The sequence below is a fragment of the Aegilops tauschii genome, chromosome 1 (assembly GCF_002575655.3).
Source record: "Aegilops tauschii subsp. strangulata cultivar AL8/78 chromosome 1, Aet v6.0, whole genome shotgun sequence".
In the NCBI taxonomy this organism is placed as follows: Eukaryota; Viridiplantae; Streptophyta; class Magnoliopsida; order Poales; family Poaceae; genus Aegilops; species Aegilops tauschii.
The window spans coordinates 458,252,515-458,266,969 of record NC_053035.3 but is presented as its reverse complement, the minus strand read 5'-3'; positions in this window follow the sequence as shown (position 1 = coordinate 458,266,969).

The window sequence follows — 14,455 nt, the reverse complement described above, 5'->3', positions numbered from 1 at the left end:
GAGTTGACGGCCTTGCCGCCCGCCCTCTTCCTCTTCTGCAACCTCCCGACGCCAGCCGCCCAATAAGACGGCCCCGAGAAGTTCAAGGAGCTGGCCCCACCCCCGGCAAACCTCTGTCGGAGGACCGGCCAGGTGCAGATGCTGCTGCTGCCGCACCCGCCCAAGCGTCGGGCGTCCGACGCCTAGTCGGACTCGTCCCCGTCATCTGTCCCGCTGTCATCCTCATCACTTTCGCTCGAGGAAAAGCTTTCATCATCGGAATCTCCATCGGAGGAGCTCTCCACGCAGCACTTCAGGCAAGTTCCGAACTCTCCGAAGACCTTGACGGAGAGCAAGCCGTCCTCCATTAATTTGAAGTAGAGGACGAGCCCCGCCGTCAGGCTGTGGATGCGAGCAAACGTCTTCCACCCACGACGGAGGTACATGACCCGAGGAGCCGGGAAGTCGACGTCGACCCGCGTGCCCCCATTCCCACAACTCCTCATGTGCAATCTGAGGGATTGGGGCCGGTCATGCTCCATCTCCCGAGCAAACGGGGCGGGAAGACGGAGACGTTGACGCGGGGGCTGGCGCAGCCTGATGAAGAACTCGCGGGGCTGGTCTCCGACATAGCCTTCCATCGGGAAAGGCACCATTGGCGAGGGCGAAGCCGGCGCGCCGCCCCGTCCTCCTCTTACCCGAGCACTACGACCTCTACCCCGGCCTCGCCCACGGCCTCGCCCCCTCCCCCTTCCCCTCACGGCCGGTTCCACCACCACGGGCTCAGGAGGAGGAGGGACGCGCTGTCGAGCGGCGACCCTCGCCGCCACCATCGAGGGACCCGGGTTCCCTTTCTCCATGGCGAGTGAAAGGAAGGAGTAGAAGCAAGAGGAGATAGATGACAGAAGAATGCGGGACACCATCCCCCCTTCCCCCTCTTTATAAAGGGGCGGGGTCGGGTCTCGGCTGCCCCGCTCGGCCAATCCAGCCACCGGAGGCGCAGGGAATCCGGACCGACCCGCTGCCCCAACCAGCGACGGCCCGGTTTCCCGCCTCCACCGCTTGCCATCCCAGACGCATGAAGGACGCGTGGCGGACGTGCAGAACTGAGGGGACGGGTGAAGCGACATCTCCCCACCCCATGATCGTGGGGAGTGGACGCCTTGAAGACCGCGGCCCAGCTCCATTCAGTAAATGAGCCACGCCTCCATGCCTCCCTCTTTTTACGGGGAAGGCGCGAGCCGCCTCTTTACTGCGATATGACGCATGCGTGTGGAAACCGCCCCAAGCATGCCGCCCACGTCACGCACGCCCCTCCACGCCGCGCCGTGTGCACGGGTCGTGGGAAGCGCATCGCGCGAAAGGTCTTACCGCGGTAAAAACCGCCCCGCCTGCCCGCGCACCGTTTTGGGCTTGGCCCAACAACGTGTCGCGTTTATGTGTGGCCCACGCCCGGGGGCTCCTGTCGGTGTACAAAAAGAGGGGTGCATTTTTGTACCCCTATACCTGTGCACGGGCAGTCGGAGCCGCGCCTTCACGCCAAGCAGGACAGGGGAGGTGAGCCAAGGTAAGACCAGAGCCCAAGATAATAAGAGCAACGCCAAGGCCAAGACCACCAAGAGCAGAGGGACGAAGCAGGTTCCCCCGGAAGACCCTTGCCGAGGCAGCTCGCCCCACACCAACAGAGCAAGCCACCCTTGAGCCCACGGTCCCCAACACCATCATCCACATGGGCCAGGGCTCGGGAGGCACCTCTGTGGTGGCCTGCAGATCTTTGTGAAGACATAGTCAAGATCAGATGAGGATTAGAAGATGACGATCCTCGACAGGATCCTTACCGAAGGAGGCCACCAGACCCCCGGCAAGGCCCTTGCCGGGGACGACAGCGCGCCACGGCAAGACCCTTGCCGGGCCACACGGCAAGACCCTTCCCGGGCCACCCGGCAAGGCCCTCACCAAGGACGCCAGCAAGGCCACCGCCAGGCCCACGCCGACCAAGCTTCCACCACCGTTCACATGCAGCTGCCAGCCCAACCAGCTGGGCGGGCACCTGCGTGGCAACATGCAGCCCCCAGGCCAACTCATCGAGCGCCTGCGTGGCGGCATGCAGATCTTCGTGAAGGATTCGGCACCGCGCCACCTCAGCTGCCTGCCTACCTACATGGCGCCACACGCATCGCTGGCCAAGGCGCGTGTCAAAGCGAGGAGGAGCGGCGACGGACGGGACGGACCTCGCCCCGTCCCCAATAAAGCAAGGGGACACCTAAGCTACGCATTAAATGCGTCTTGTCTTGTAATACGAGCGATAAGCTCAGGGCACTGTACGCCTTTCCACCTCCTGTGTGCCACTGTGGCAGCCCCTTCCGACTATAAAAGCAGGCCCATGGCATACTGGAGAAGGATTCGGCTCTTTCGAACCACGCACTCACCACAGCTAGTTCGAGAGCTCAAGAACTCTCTGAAATACACCCACCAAAGCAGGACTAGGGCTTTACACATCCTCGCGGCCCGAACCTGGGTAAACGATTCTTGTGCTATCTACTGATCCTGCTCTTCTTGTAACCCCGCGCCCCAGCAACCGTAGTAGGGATTCTTGTGATCCCATAGGTGTCGTTTCCCCGACAGTTGTCAATCCCTTCACGGTCACTTACGAGAGTGAGATCTGATAGATATGATAAGATAATATTTTTGGTATTTTTATGATAAAGAGTAAAAGTAAAGAAAGCAAGTAAACAGTAATGGAAATAACGGGAGATTAATATGATGGAAAATAGACCCGGGGGGCATAGGTTTCACTAGTGGCTTCCCTCAAGAGCATAAGTATTACGGTGGGTGAACGAATTACTGTCGAGCAATTGATAGAATTGAGCATAGTTATGAGAATATCTAGGTATGATCATGTATATATGCATCACGTCCGTGACAAGTAGACCGACTCCTGCCTGCATCTACTACTATTACTCCACACATCGACCGCTATCCAGCATGCATCTAGAGTATTAAGTTCATAAGAACGGAGTAACGCTTTAAGCAAGATGACATGATGTAGAGGGATAAACTCATGCAATATGATATAAACCCCATCTTTTTATCCTCGATGGCAACAATACAATATGTGTCGTTTCCCCTACTGTCACTGGGATCGAGCATCGCAAGATTGAACCCAAAGCTAAGCACGTCTCCCATTGCAAGAAAGATCAATCTAGTAGGCCAAACCAAACTGATAATTCGAAGAGACTTGCAAAGATAACCAATCATACATAAAAGAATTCAGAGAAGATTCAAATATTGTTCATAGATAATCTTGATCATAAACCCACAATTCATCGGTCTCGACAAACACACCGCAAAAGAAGATTACATCGAATAGATCTCCAAGAGAATCGAGGAGAACTTTGTATTGAGATCCAAAGAGAGAGAAGAAGCCATCTAGCTAATAACTATGGACCCGAAGGTCTGAGGTAAACTACTCACACATCATCGGAGAGGCTATGGTGTTGATGTAGAACCTCCGTGATCAATGCCCCCTCCGGCAGGACGCCAGAAAAGGCCCCAAGATGGGATCTCACGGGTACAGAAGGTTGCGGCGGTGGAATTAGGTTTTCGTGGCTCTCTCTGGTGGTTTGGGGGTTCGTAGGTATATATAGGAGGAAGAAGTAGGTCGGTGGAGCCACGAGGGTGGAGGGCGCGCCTGGGGGGTAGGCACGCCCCCTGCCTCGTGGCCGCCTCGTTGGTTGCTTGACGTCCACTGCAAGTCCTCTGGATCACGTTTGTTCCAAAAATCACGTTCCCGAAGGTTTCATTCCGTTTGGACTCCGTTTGATATCCTTTTTCTACGAAACACTGAAATAGGCAAAAAAACAGCAATTTGGGCGGGGCCTCCGGTTAATAGGTTAGTCCCAAAAATAATATAAAAGTGTATAAATAAGCCCATTAAACATCCAAAAGAGAATATATAATAGCATGGAACAATCAAAAATTATAGATACGTTGGAGACGTATCGAGCATCCCCAAGCTTAATTCCTGCTCGTCCTGGAGTAGGTAAATGATAAAAACAGAATTTTTGATGTGGAATGCTTCTTAGCATAATTCTCAATGTAATTCTTTTTATTGTGGCTTGAATATTTAGATCTGAAAGATTCAAGATAAAGTTTAATGTTGACATAAGAAGAATAATACTTCAAACATGCTAACCAAGCAATTATGTCTTATCAAAATAACATAGCCAAAGAAAGCTGATCCCTACAAGATCATATAGTTAGGCTATGTTTCAATATTGTCACACAAACGTTCTCATCATGCATAACCCCGATGACAAGCCGAGCAATTGGTTCATACTTTTAACGCGCTTCAGCCTTTTCAACTCTTACGCAATACATGAGCGCAAGCCATGGATATAGCACTATGGGTGGAGTAAAGTATAATGATGGGGGTTATGAGAGAAGACAAAAAAGGTAGAAAGTCTCACATTGACGCGGCTAATCAATAGGCTATGGAGATGCCCATCGATTGATGTCAATGAGAGGAGTAGGGATTGCCATGCAACGGATGCACTAAAGCTATAAATATATGAAAGCTCAACAAAAGAAACTAAGTGGGTGTGCATCCAACTTGCTTGCTCACGAAGACCTAGGGCATTTTGAGGAAGCCCATCATTGGAATATACAAGCCAAGTTCTATAATGAAAAATTCCCACTAGTATATGAAGTGACAACATAGGAGACTCTCTATCATGAAGATCACGGTGCTACTTTGAAGCACAAGTGTGGAAAAGGATAGTAACATTGTACCTTCTCTCTTTTTCTCTCATTTTTTTTCTTTTTTCTCTTTTTTTCTTTTTTTTCTTTGGGCCTTCTTTTTTTCTTTTTCTTGGCCTCTTTTTTCTTTTTCTTTTTTCTTTTAGTCCGGAATCTCATCCCGACTTGTCGGGGAATCATAGTCTCCATCATCCTTGCCTCACATGGGACAATGCTCTAATAATGATGATCATCACACTTTTATTACTTACAACTCAACAATTACAACTCAATACTTAGAACAAAATATGACTCTATGTGAATGCCTCCGGCGGTGTACCAGGATATGCGATGAATCAAGAGTGACATGTATGAAAAAATTATGAATGATGGCTTTGCCACAAAATACGATGTCAACTACATGATCATGCAAAGCAGTATGACAATGATGGAGCGTGTCATAATAAACGGAACGGTGGAAAGTTGCATGGCAATATATCTTGGAATGGCTATGGAAATGCCATGATAGGTAGGTATGGCGGCTGTTTTGAGGAAGATATAAGGAGGCTTATGTGTGATAGAGCGTATCATATCACGGGGTTTGGATGCACCGGCGAAGTTTGCACCAACTCTCAAGGTGAGAAAGGGAAATGCGCGGTACCGTAGAGGCTAGAAAATTGTGGAAGGTTGAGAGTGCGTATAATCCATGGACTCACATTAGTCATAAAGAACTCATATACTTATTGCAAAAGTTTATTAGCCCTCGAAGCAAAGTACTACTACGCATGCCCCTAGAGGGATAGATTGGTAGGAAAAGACCATCGCTCGTCCCCGACCGCCACTCATAAGGAAAGCAATAAAAGAACCCCTATGTGTCAAAATTGTTACGCAACTTTTACCATACGTGCATGCTACGGGACTTGCCAACTTTAACACAAGTATTTCTCAATTTCACAATTACTCAACTAGCACACTGTAATATTACCACCTTTATATCTCAAAACACTTATCAAGTATCTAACTTCTCATGATATTTAATGAACTCAATATGGAAGAGTAATTTCACGATTAAAGCAAATTACCATACTGTTTAAGACTCTCAAAATAATATAAGTGAAGCATGAGAGTTCAATAATCTCTATAAAATATAACCACCGTCGTGCTCTAAAAGATATAAGTGAAGCACTAGAGCAAAAACTATATAGCTCAAAAGATATAAGTGAAGCACATAGAGTATTCTAACAAATTCTGGATCATGTGTGTCTCTCTCAAAGGTGTGTACAGCAAGGATGATTGTGGCAAACTAACAAACAAATACTCAAATCATACAAGACACTCCAAGCAAAACACATATCATGTGGTGAATAAAAATATAGCTCCAAGTAAATTTACCGATGGATGAGGACGAAAGAGGGGATGCCTTCCGGGGCATCCCCAAGCTTTGGCTTTTTGGTGTCCTTGGATTTACCTTGGGGTGCCTTGGGCATCCCCAAGCTTAGGCTCTTGCCACTCCTTGTTCCATACTCCATCAAATCTTTACCCAAAACTTGAAAACTTCACAACACAAAACTTAACAGAAAATCTCGTGAGCTCCGTTAGCGAAAGAAAACAAAACACCACTTCAAGGTACTGTAATGAACTCATTATTTATTTATATTGGTGTTAAACCTACTGTATTCCAACTTCTCTATGGTTTATAAACTATTTTACTAGCCATAGATTCATCAAAATAAGCAAACAACACACGAAAAACAGAATCTGTCAAAAACAGAACAGTCTGTAGTAATCTGTAACTAGAGCAAACTTCTGGAACTCTAAAAATTCTGCCAAAATAGGACGACCTAAATATTTGTTTATTGATCTGATCCAATTGGAATCAATATTATATCATGTTCTAGTAATTTTTAACAATTGTTTTCGTGAACAGAAAGGTTCTGGAATTTTCAGCAAGATCAAATAACTATCATCCAAGAAGATCCTATAGGTTTAACTTGGCACAAACACTAACTAAAACACAAAAACAAATCTAACCAGAGGCTAGATCAAAGATTTATTCCTAAACAGAACCAAAAATCAAAAAACTAAAAATAAAATTGGGTTGCCTCCCAACAAGCGCTATCGTTTAACGCCCCTAGCTAGGCATAAAAACAAGGATAGATCTAGGTATTGCCATCTTTGGCGGGTAATTCTTCAATAAGACACCTGTAACCCTTAGGAGTTTCTTTCTTTTTATTAATTATCAAACTCCTAGGCACAAAATCAAGGAAATCATTTGTAGCAAAAGGTTCCTTAAGGATAGCGAGAAAGTTGGGGTTAACACTTATAGATTTAAGATCAGCATTTCCCTTACTAGAAGTTTCACCCTTATTTTTAGGAACATACATCAATTTAGCAATCTTAGCATTATAAGGAGTGTTTTTCACGGAAGAAAAGGCGGATCCTAGGTTGGTAATAATATCCTCAATTTTATCGATTCTAGTGGAATCTTGATCTATTTTTTCATTAACCATAGGTCCCTTTTCTTTAAAATTCTTAAGAGCAACTCCTATCTTAGATCCGTATTGGGTAATTTGGTTGTGGATCTTTTTATCCAAATTTTCAATCAACTCTACGGTGGCAACCTTATTTTCAATAATTTCAAGCCGCTGCATCACATGTTCCAAAGTTAAAATAGTTCCATTAACCAAAAGAGGTGGTGGGCCAAACAAGTCTATCATAGCATTATAAGAATCAAAAGTATGGCTTCCCAAGAAATTTCCGCCGGTAATGGTATCAAGAATATATCTATTCCAAGGCGTGACGCCTACATAAAAATTGCGAAGAAGAACAAAAGTAGATTGCTTTCTAGCAGATTTATTTTGAGCGTTGCAAATTCTATACCGGGCATCTTTTAGATTTTCTCCTTCCCTTTGTTTAAAATTAATAACTTCATTCTTGGGAGACAAAGGAGCAGATAAAGGACTAGCCATAATGGCACACGGGACACAGAAAGTCAAGCGAAAAAGAGGGCGAACGGAAAAGAGAGGGCGAATAAAACGGCAAGGGTGAAGTGGGGGAGAGGAAAACGAGAGGCAAATGGCAAATAATGTAATGCGAGGGATAAGAGTTTGTGATGGGTACTTGGTATGTCTTGACTTGACTTGGCACACACCTCCCCGGCAACGGCGCCAGAAATCCTTCTTGCTACCTCTTGAGCACTGCGTTGGTTTTCCCTTGTAGAGGAAAGGGTGATGCAGTAAAGTAGTGTAAGTATTTCCCTCAGTTTTTGAGAACCAAGGTATCAATCCAGTAGGAGGTCACGCTCAAGTCCCTTGCACCTACACAAACAAATAAGAACCTCGCAAACAACGTGATAAAGGGGTTCTCAATCCCTTCACGGTCACTTACGAGAATGAGATCTGATAGAGATGATAAGATAATATTTTTGGTATTTTTATGATAAAGATAAAAGTAAAGAAAGCAAGTAAACAGTAATGGAAATAACGGGAGATTAATATGGTGGAAAATAGACCCGGGGGCCATAGGTTTCACTAGTGGCTTCTCTCAAGAGCATAAGTATTACGATGGGTGAACGAATTACTGTCGAGCAATTGATAGAATTGAGCATAGTTATGAGAATATCTAGGTAAGATCATGTATATAGGCATCACGTCTGTGACAAGTAGACAGACTCCTGCCTGCATCTACTACTATTACTCCACACATCGACCGCTATCCAGCATGCATCTAGAGTATTAAGTTCATAAGAACGGAGTAACGCTTTAAGCAAGATGACATGATGTAGAGGGATAAACTCATGCAATATGATATAAACCCCATCTTTTTATCCTCGATGGCAACAATACAATACGTGTCGTTTCCCCTACTGTCACTGGGATCGAGCACCGCAAGATTGAACCCAAAGCTAAGCACTTCTCCCATTGCAAGAAAGCACAATCTAGTAGGCCAAACCAAACTGATAATTCGAAGAGACTTGCAAAGATAACCAATCATACATAAAAGAATTCAGAGAAGATTCAAATATTGTTCATAGATAATCTTGATCATAAACCCACAATTCATCGGTCTCGACAAACACACCGCAAAATAAGATTACATCGAATAGATCTCCAAGAGAATCGAGGAGAACTTTGTATTGAGATCCAAAGAGAGAGAAGAAGCCATCTAGCTAATAACTATGGACCCGAAGGTCTGAGGTAAACTACTCACACATCATCGGAGAGGCTATGGTGTTGATGTAGAAGCCCTCCGTGATCAATGCCCCCTCCGGCAGGACGCCGGAAAAGGCCCCAAGATGGGATCTCACGGGTACAGAAGGTTGCGGCGGTGGAATTAGGTTTTCGTGGCTCTCTCTGATGGTTTGGGGGTACGTAGGTATATATAGGAGGAACAAGTAGGTTGGTGGAGCCACAAGGGGCCCACGAGGGTGGAGGGCACGCCTGGGGGGTAGGCGTGCCCCCCTGCCTCGTTTCCGCCTCGTTGGTTGCTTGACGTCCACTCCAAGTCCTCTGGATCACGTTTGTTCCAAAAATCACGTTCCCGAAGGTTTCATTACGTTTGGACTCCGTTTGATATCCTTTTTCTGCGAAACACTGAAATAGGCAAAAAAAGGCAATTTGGGCTGGGCCTCCGGTTAATAGGTTAGTCCCAAAACTAATATAAAAGTGTATAAATAAGCCCATTAAACATCCAAAACAGAATATATAATAGCATGGAACAATAAAAAATTATAGATACGTTGGAGACGTATTAAGCATCCCCAAGCTTAATTCCTGCTCGTCCTCGAGTAGGTAAATGATAAAAACAGAATTTCTGTTGGAGAAGCATTTACGTTGGAGAAGCATTTATATTAAAAATTATAGATACGTTGGAGAAGCATTTCACATCAAAAATTCTGTTTTTATCATTTACCTACTCGAGGACGAGCAGGAATTAAGCTTGGGGATGCTTAATACGTCTCCAACGTATCTATAATTTTTTATTGTTCCATGCTATTATACATTTTGTTTTGGAAGTTTAATGGGCTTACTTATACACTTTTATATTATTTTTGGGACTAACCTATTAATCGGAGGCCCAGCCCAAATTGCTGTTTTTTTCCTATTTCAGTGTTTCGCAGAAAAAGGATATCAAACGGAGTCCAAACGGAATGAAACCTTCGGGAACGTGATTTTTGGAACAAAAGTGATCCAGAGGACTTGGTGTGGACGTCAAGCAACCAACGAGGCGGCCACGAGGCAGGGGGCGCGCCTACCCACCCCCCCCCCCCCCCCAGGCGTGCCATCCACCCTCGTGGGCCCCTCGTGGCTCCACCGACCTACTTCTTCCTCCTATATACACCTACGTACCCCCAAACCATCGAAGAGCACCGTGAAAACCTAATTCCACCGCCGCAACCTTCTGTACCCGTGAGATCCCATCTTGGGGCCTTTTTCGGCGTCCTGCCGGAGGGGGCATCGATCATGGAGGGCTTCTACATCAACACCATAGCCTCTCCGATGATGTGTGAGTAGTTTACCTCAGACCTTCGGGTCCATAGTTATTAGCTAGATGGCTTCTTCTCTCTCTTTGGATCTCAATACAAAGTTCTCCTCGATTCTCTTGGAGATCTATTCGATGTAATCTTCTTTTGCGTGTGTTTGTCGAGATCCGATGAATTGTGGGTTTATGATCAAGATTATCTATGAACAATATTTGAATCTTCTCTAAATTCTTTTATGTATGATTGGTTATCTTTGCAAGTCTCTTTGAATTATCAATTTGGTTTGGCCTACTAGATTGATCTTTCTTGCAATGGGAGAAGTGCTTAGCTTTGGGTTCAATCTTGCGGTGCTCAATCCCAGTGACAGTAGGGGAAACGACACGTATTGTTGCCATCGAGGATAAAAAGATGAGGTTTATATCATATTGCATGAGTTTATCCCTCTACATCATGTCATCTTGCTTAAAGCGTTACTTCGTTCTTATGAACTTAATACTCTAAATGCATGCTGGATAGCGGTCGATTTGTGGAGTAATAGTAGTAGATGCAGGCAGGAGTCGGTCTACTTGTCACGGACGTGATGCCTATATACATGATCATACCTAGATATTCTCATAACTATGCTCAATTCTATCAATTGCTCGACAGTAATTCGTTCACCCACCGTAATACTTATGCTCTTGAGAGAAGCCACTAGTGAAACCTATGGCCCCCGGGTCTATTTTCCATCATATTTATCTCCCGTTATTTCCATTACTGTTTACTTTGCTTTCTTTACTTTTACTCTTTATCATAAAAATGCCAAAAATATTATCTTATCATCTCTATCAGATCTCACTCTCGTAAGTGACCGTGAAGGGATTGACAACCCCTTTATCTTATTGGTTGCGAGGTTCTTATTTGTTTGTGTAGGTGCAAGGGACTTGAGCGTGACCTCCTACTGGATTGATACCCTGGTTCTCAAAAACTGAGGGAAATACTTACGCTACTTTATTGCATTACCCTTTCCTCTTCAAGGGAAAACCAACACAGTGCTCAAGTGGTAGCAATGGCACCAAACGGGACTAAAGGGGGGGCATTGGTCCCGGTTGGTGCCGTGAACCGGTAGCAATGCACCCCTTTAGTTCCGGTTGGCGGCACCAACCGGGACCAGAGGCCCTGTGTTGCCCGCGTCGCGGCCAAAACTTTAGTACCACCTCGCCAGTTGAGAGAGCTCGAGAGTGGTTTATAAGTGCTGCTGCGCCAACCCTCTCGAGCTTCTCTCAACTGTAGGCTTTCGGGCCTAATTTGTCACGATGTGCTTGTTGGCCTACTGGGCCTCCTGCGGGCCTGAATCCTGGCCCATGGTTGGGTTTCTAGTCGTATTCAGGCCGTGGTGGCCCAGTAGGTGGCACTTTTTTCTTTTTTTGTTGCTTTATTTATTTTATTTTGTTTCTACTTACAACAAAAAACTTACTGTTCCTGTTTTTATTTATTTTATTAAAGTTTATTTATTTTACTTTTATAAAGTTTATTTTGTTTCTACTTCTTTATTTTATTAAAGTTTCTTTTATTTTATTTTGTTTCTACTTTTTTATTGTGTTAAATTTTAATTTATTTTATTTTGTTTCTACTTATTTATTTTATTAAGGTTTATTTTATTTTATTTTGTTTCTACTTATTTATTTTATTAATTTTTAATTTATTTTATTTTGTTTCCACTTATTTATTAAAGTTTATTTTGTTTCTGTCTGCTTTTCATGTTTTGAATAGAAAATACTTTGATAATTTCAGTGGCATGAATTTTATATAATTTTAGTTTAAAAAATACTAGAGGTTTATAAAGCTTTTTAGTTCATTCCCTTTACTATTAGAGTTTTATAAAAGTTTTTAGTTAATTTTCTTTCTGCATGGTATCATCATTTGATCCACATAGCATGTGCAAGAAAGTAGAGAGTGTTACGGCAAAAACTGGATGCACTTCGTGTACAAAACGGACAATCTCTTTCGAAGTATGAGGGTTTCATACGGAAACTCGTCTGTTACAAAGCGATTTCATTTTTTTGAACTTATTTGAACTCCAGACTTTTTCTGTGCTCAAAATGCACCATTCAAAGCCACATCATCAATTTTCAACCCTTTCTGACTTCATTTGTTATTTTTCATGCATTTACTGATTTTTGTGAGCTAAATGACCCTGAAATTGAAAAGCATTTCAAATGAACTCTGAAAAGGTTGAAAGTTGGCATGGTATCATCATTTGATCCACATAGCATGTGCAAGAAAGTAGGGAGGGTTACGGCAAAAATTGGATGCACTTCGTGTACAAAACGGACAATCTCTTTCGAAGTATCAGGGTTTCATACGGAAACTCGTTTGTTACAAAGCGATATCATTTTTTAACTTATTTGAACTCCAGACTTTTTTTGTTCAAAATACACCATTCAAAGCCACATCATCAATTTTCAACCCTTTCTGACTTCATTTGTTATTTTTCATGCATTTACTGATTATTTTGAGCTATAAGACCCTGAAATTGAAAAGCATTTCAAATGAACTCTGAAAAGGTTGAAACTTGGCATGGTATCATCATTTCATCCACATAGCATGTGCAAGAAATTAGAGGGGTTACAGCAAAAACTGGATGCACTTCGTGTACAAAACGGACAATCTCTTTCGAAGTATTAGGGTTTCATACGGAAACTCGTCTGTTACAAAGGATTTCATTTTTTAAACTTATTTGAACTCGAGACTTTTTCTGTGTTCAAAATGCACCATTCAAAGCCACATCATCAATTTTCAACCCTTTCTGACTTCATTTGTTATTTTTCATGCATTTACTGATTATTTTGAGCTATAAGACCCTGAAATTGAAAAGCATTTCAAATGAACTCTGAAAAGGTTGAAAGTTGGCATGGTACCATCATTTCATCCACATAGCATGTGCAAGAAAGTAGAGAGGGTTACGGCAAAAACTGGATGCACTTCGTGTACAAAACGGACAATCTCTTTCGAAGTATGAGGGTTTCATACGGAAACTCGTCTGTTATAAAGGGATTCCATTTTTTTAACTTATTTGAACTCCAGACTTTTTCTGTGTTCAAAATGCACCATTCAAAGCCACATCATCAATTTTCAACCCTTTCTAACTTCATTTGTTATTTTTCATGCATTTACTGATTATTTTGAGCTATAAGACCGTGAAATTGAAAAGCATTTCAAATGAACTCTGAAAATGTTGAAAGTTGGCATGGTATCATCATTTCATCCAAATAGCATGTGCAAGAAAGTAGAGAGGGTTACGGCAAAAACTGGATGCACTTCGTGTACAAAACGGACAATCTCTTTCAAAGTATCAGGGTTTCATACGGAAACTCGTCTGTTACAAAGGGATCTCATTTTTTTAACTTATTTAAACTCCAGACTTTTTCTGTGTTCAAAATGCACCATTCAAAGCCACATCATCAATTTTCAACCCTTTCCGACTTCATTTATTATTTTTCATGCATTTACTGATTATTTTGAGCTATAAGACCCTGAAATTGAAAAGCATTTCAAATGAACTCTGAAAAGGTTGAAAGTTGGCATGGTATCATCATTTCAAATTGAAGGCAACATATAGCTCTCATGAATAAATAAGTGACCAAATTAATAGAAGTTCATCATCACATTAAAACCAAAGTACATACATAGTTTTCATTGAACAACATATAGCTCTCCAGAGCATTTAATTAAACCATACATTGAAATTATGTAAAACATTTCAATGCAACAACAAATGTGATCATAATCGCAACCAAGATAACAATTGATCCAATGGCATAATGATACCAAGCCTCGGTATGAATGGCATATTTTCTAATCTTTCTAATCTTCAACCGCATTGCATCCATCTTGATCTTGTGATCATCGACGTCATCCGCAACATGCAACTCCAATATCATCTTCTCCTCCTCAATTTTTTTATTTTTTCCTTCAAGTAATTGTTTTCTTCTTCAACTAAATTTAACCTCTCGACAATAGGGTCGATTGGAATTTCCGGTTCAACCACCTCCTAGATAAATAAAATCTATGTCACGTTGGTCGGCATAATTGTCATAAACAATAAATGAACCAAATAGTTATGAAAAGATAATATATACCACATCCGAATCATAGACAGGACGAGGGACGACGGGGGCGGATACCAAAACCATCGCACTATATAATAACAAGGAATAATAAAAGTAAGAAAATTAGACAAGTATCTATTTGAAGTAAGAATTTTTTTCTTTCAGA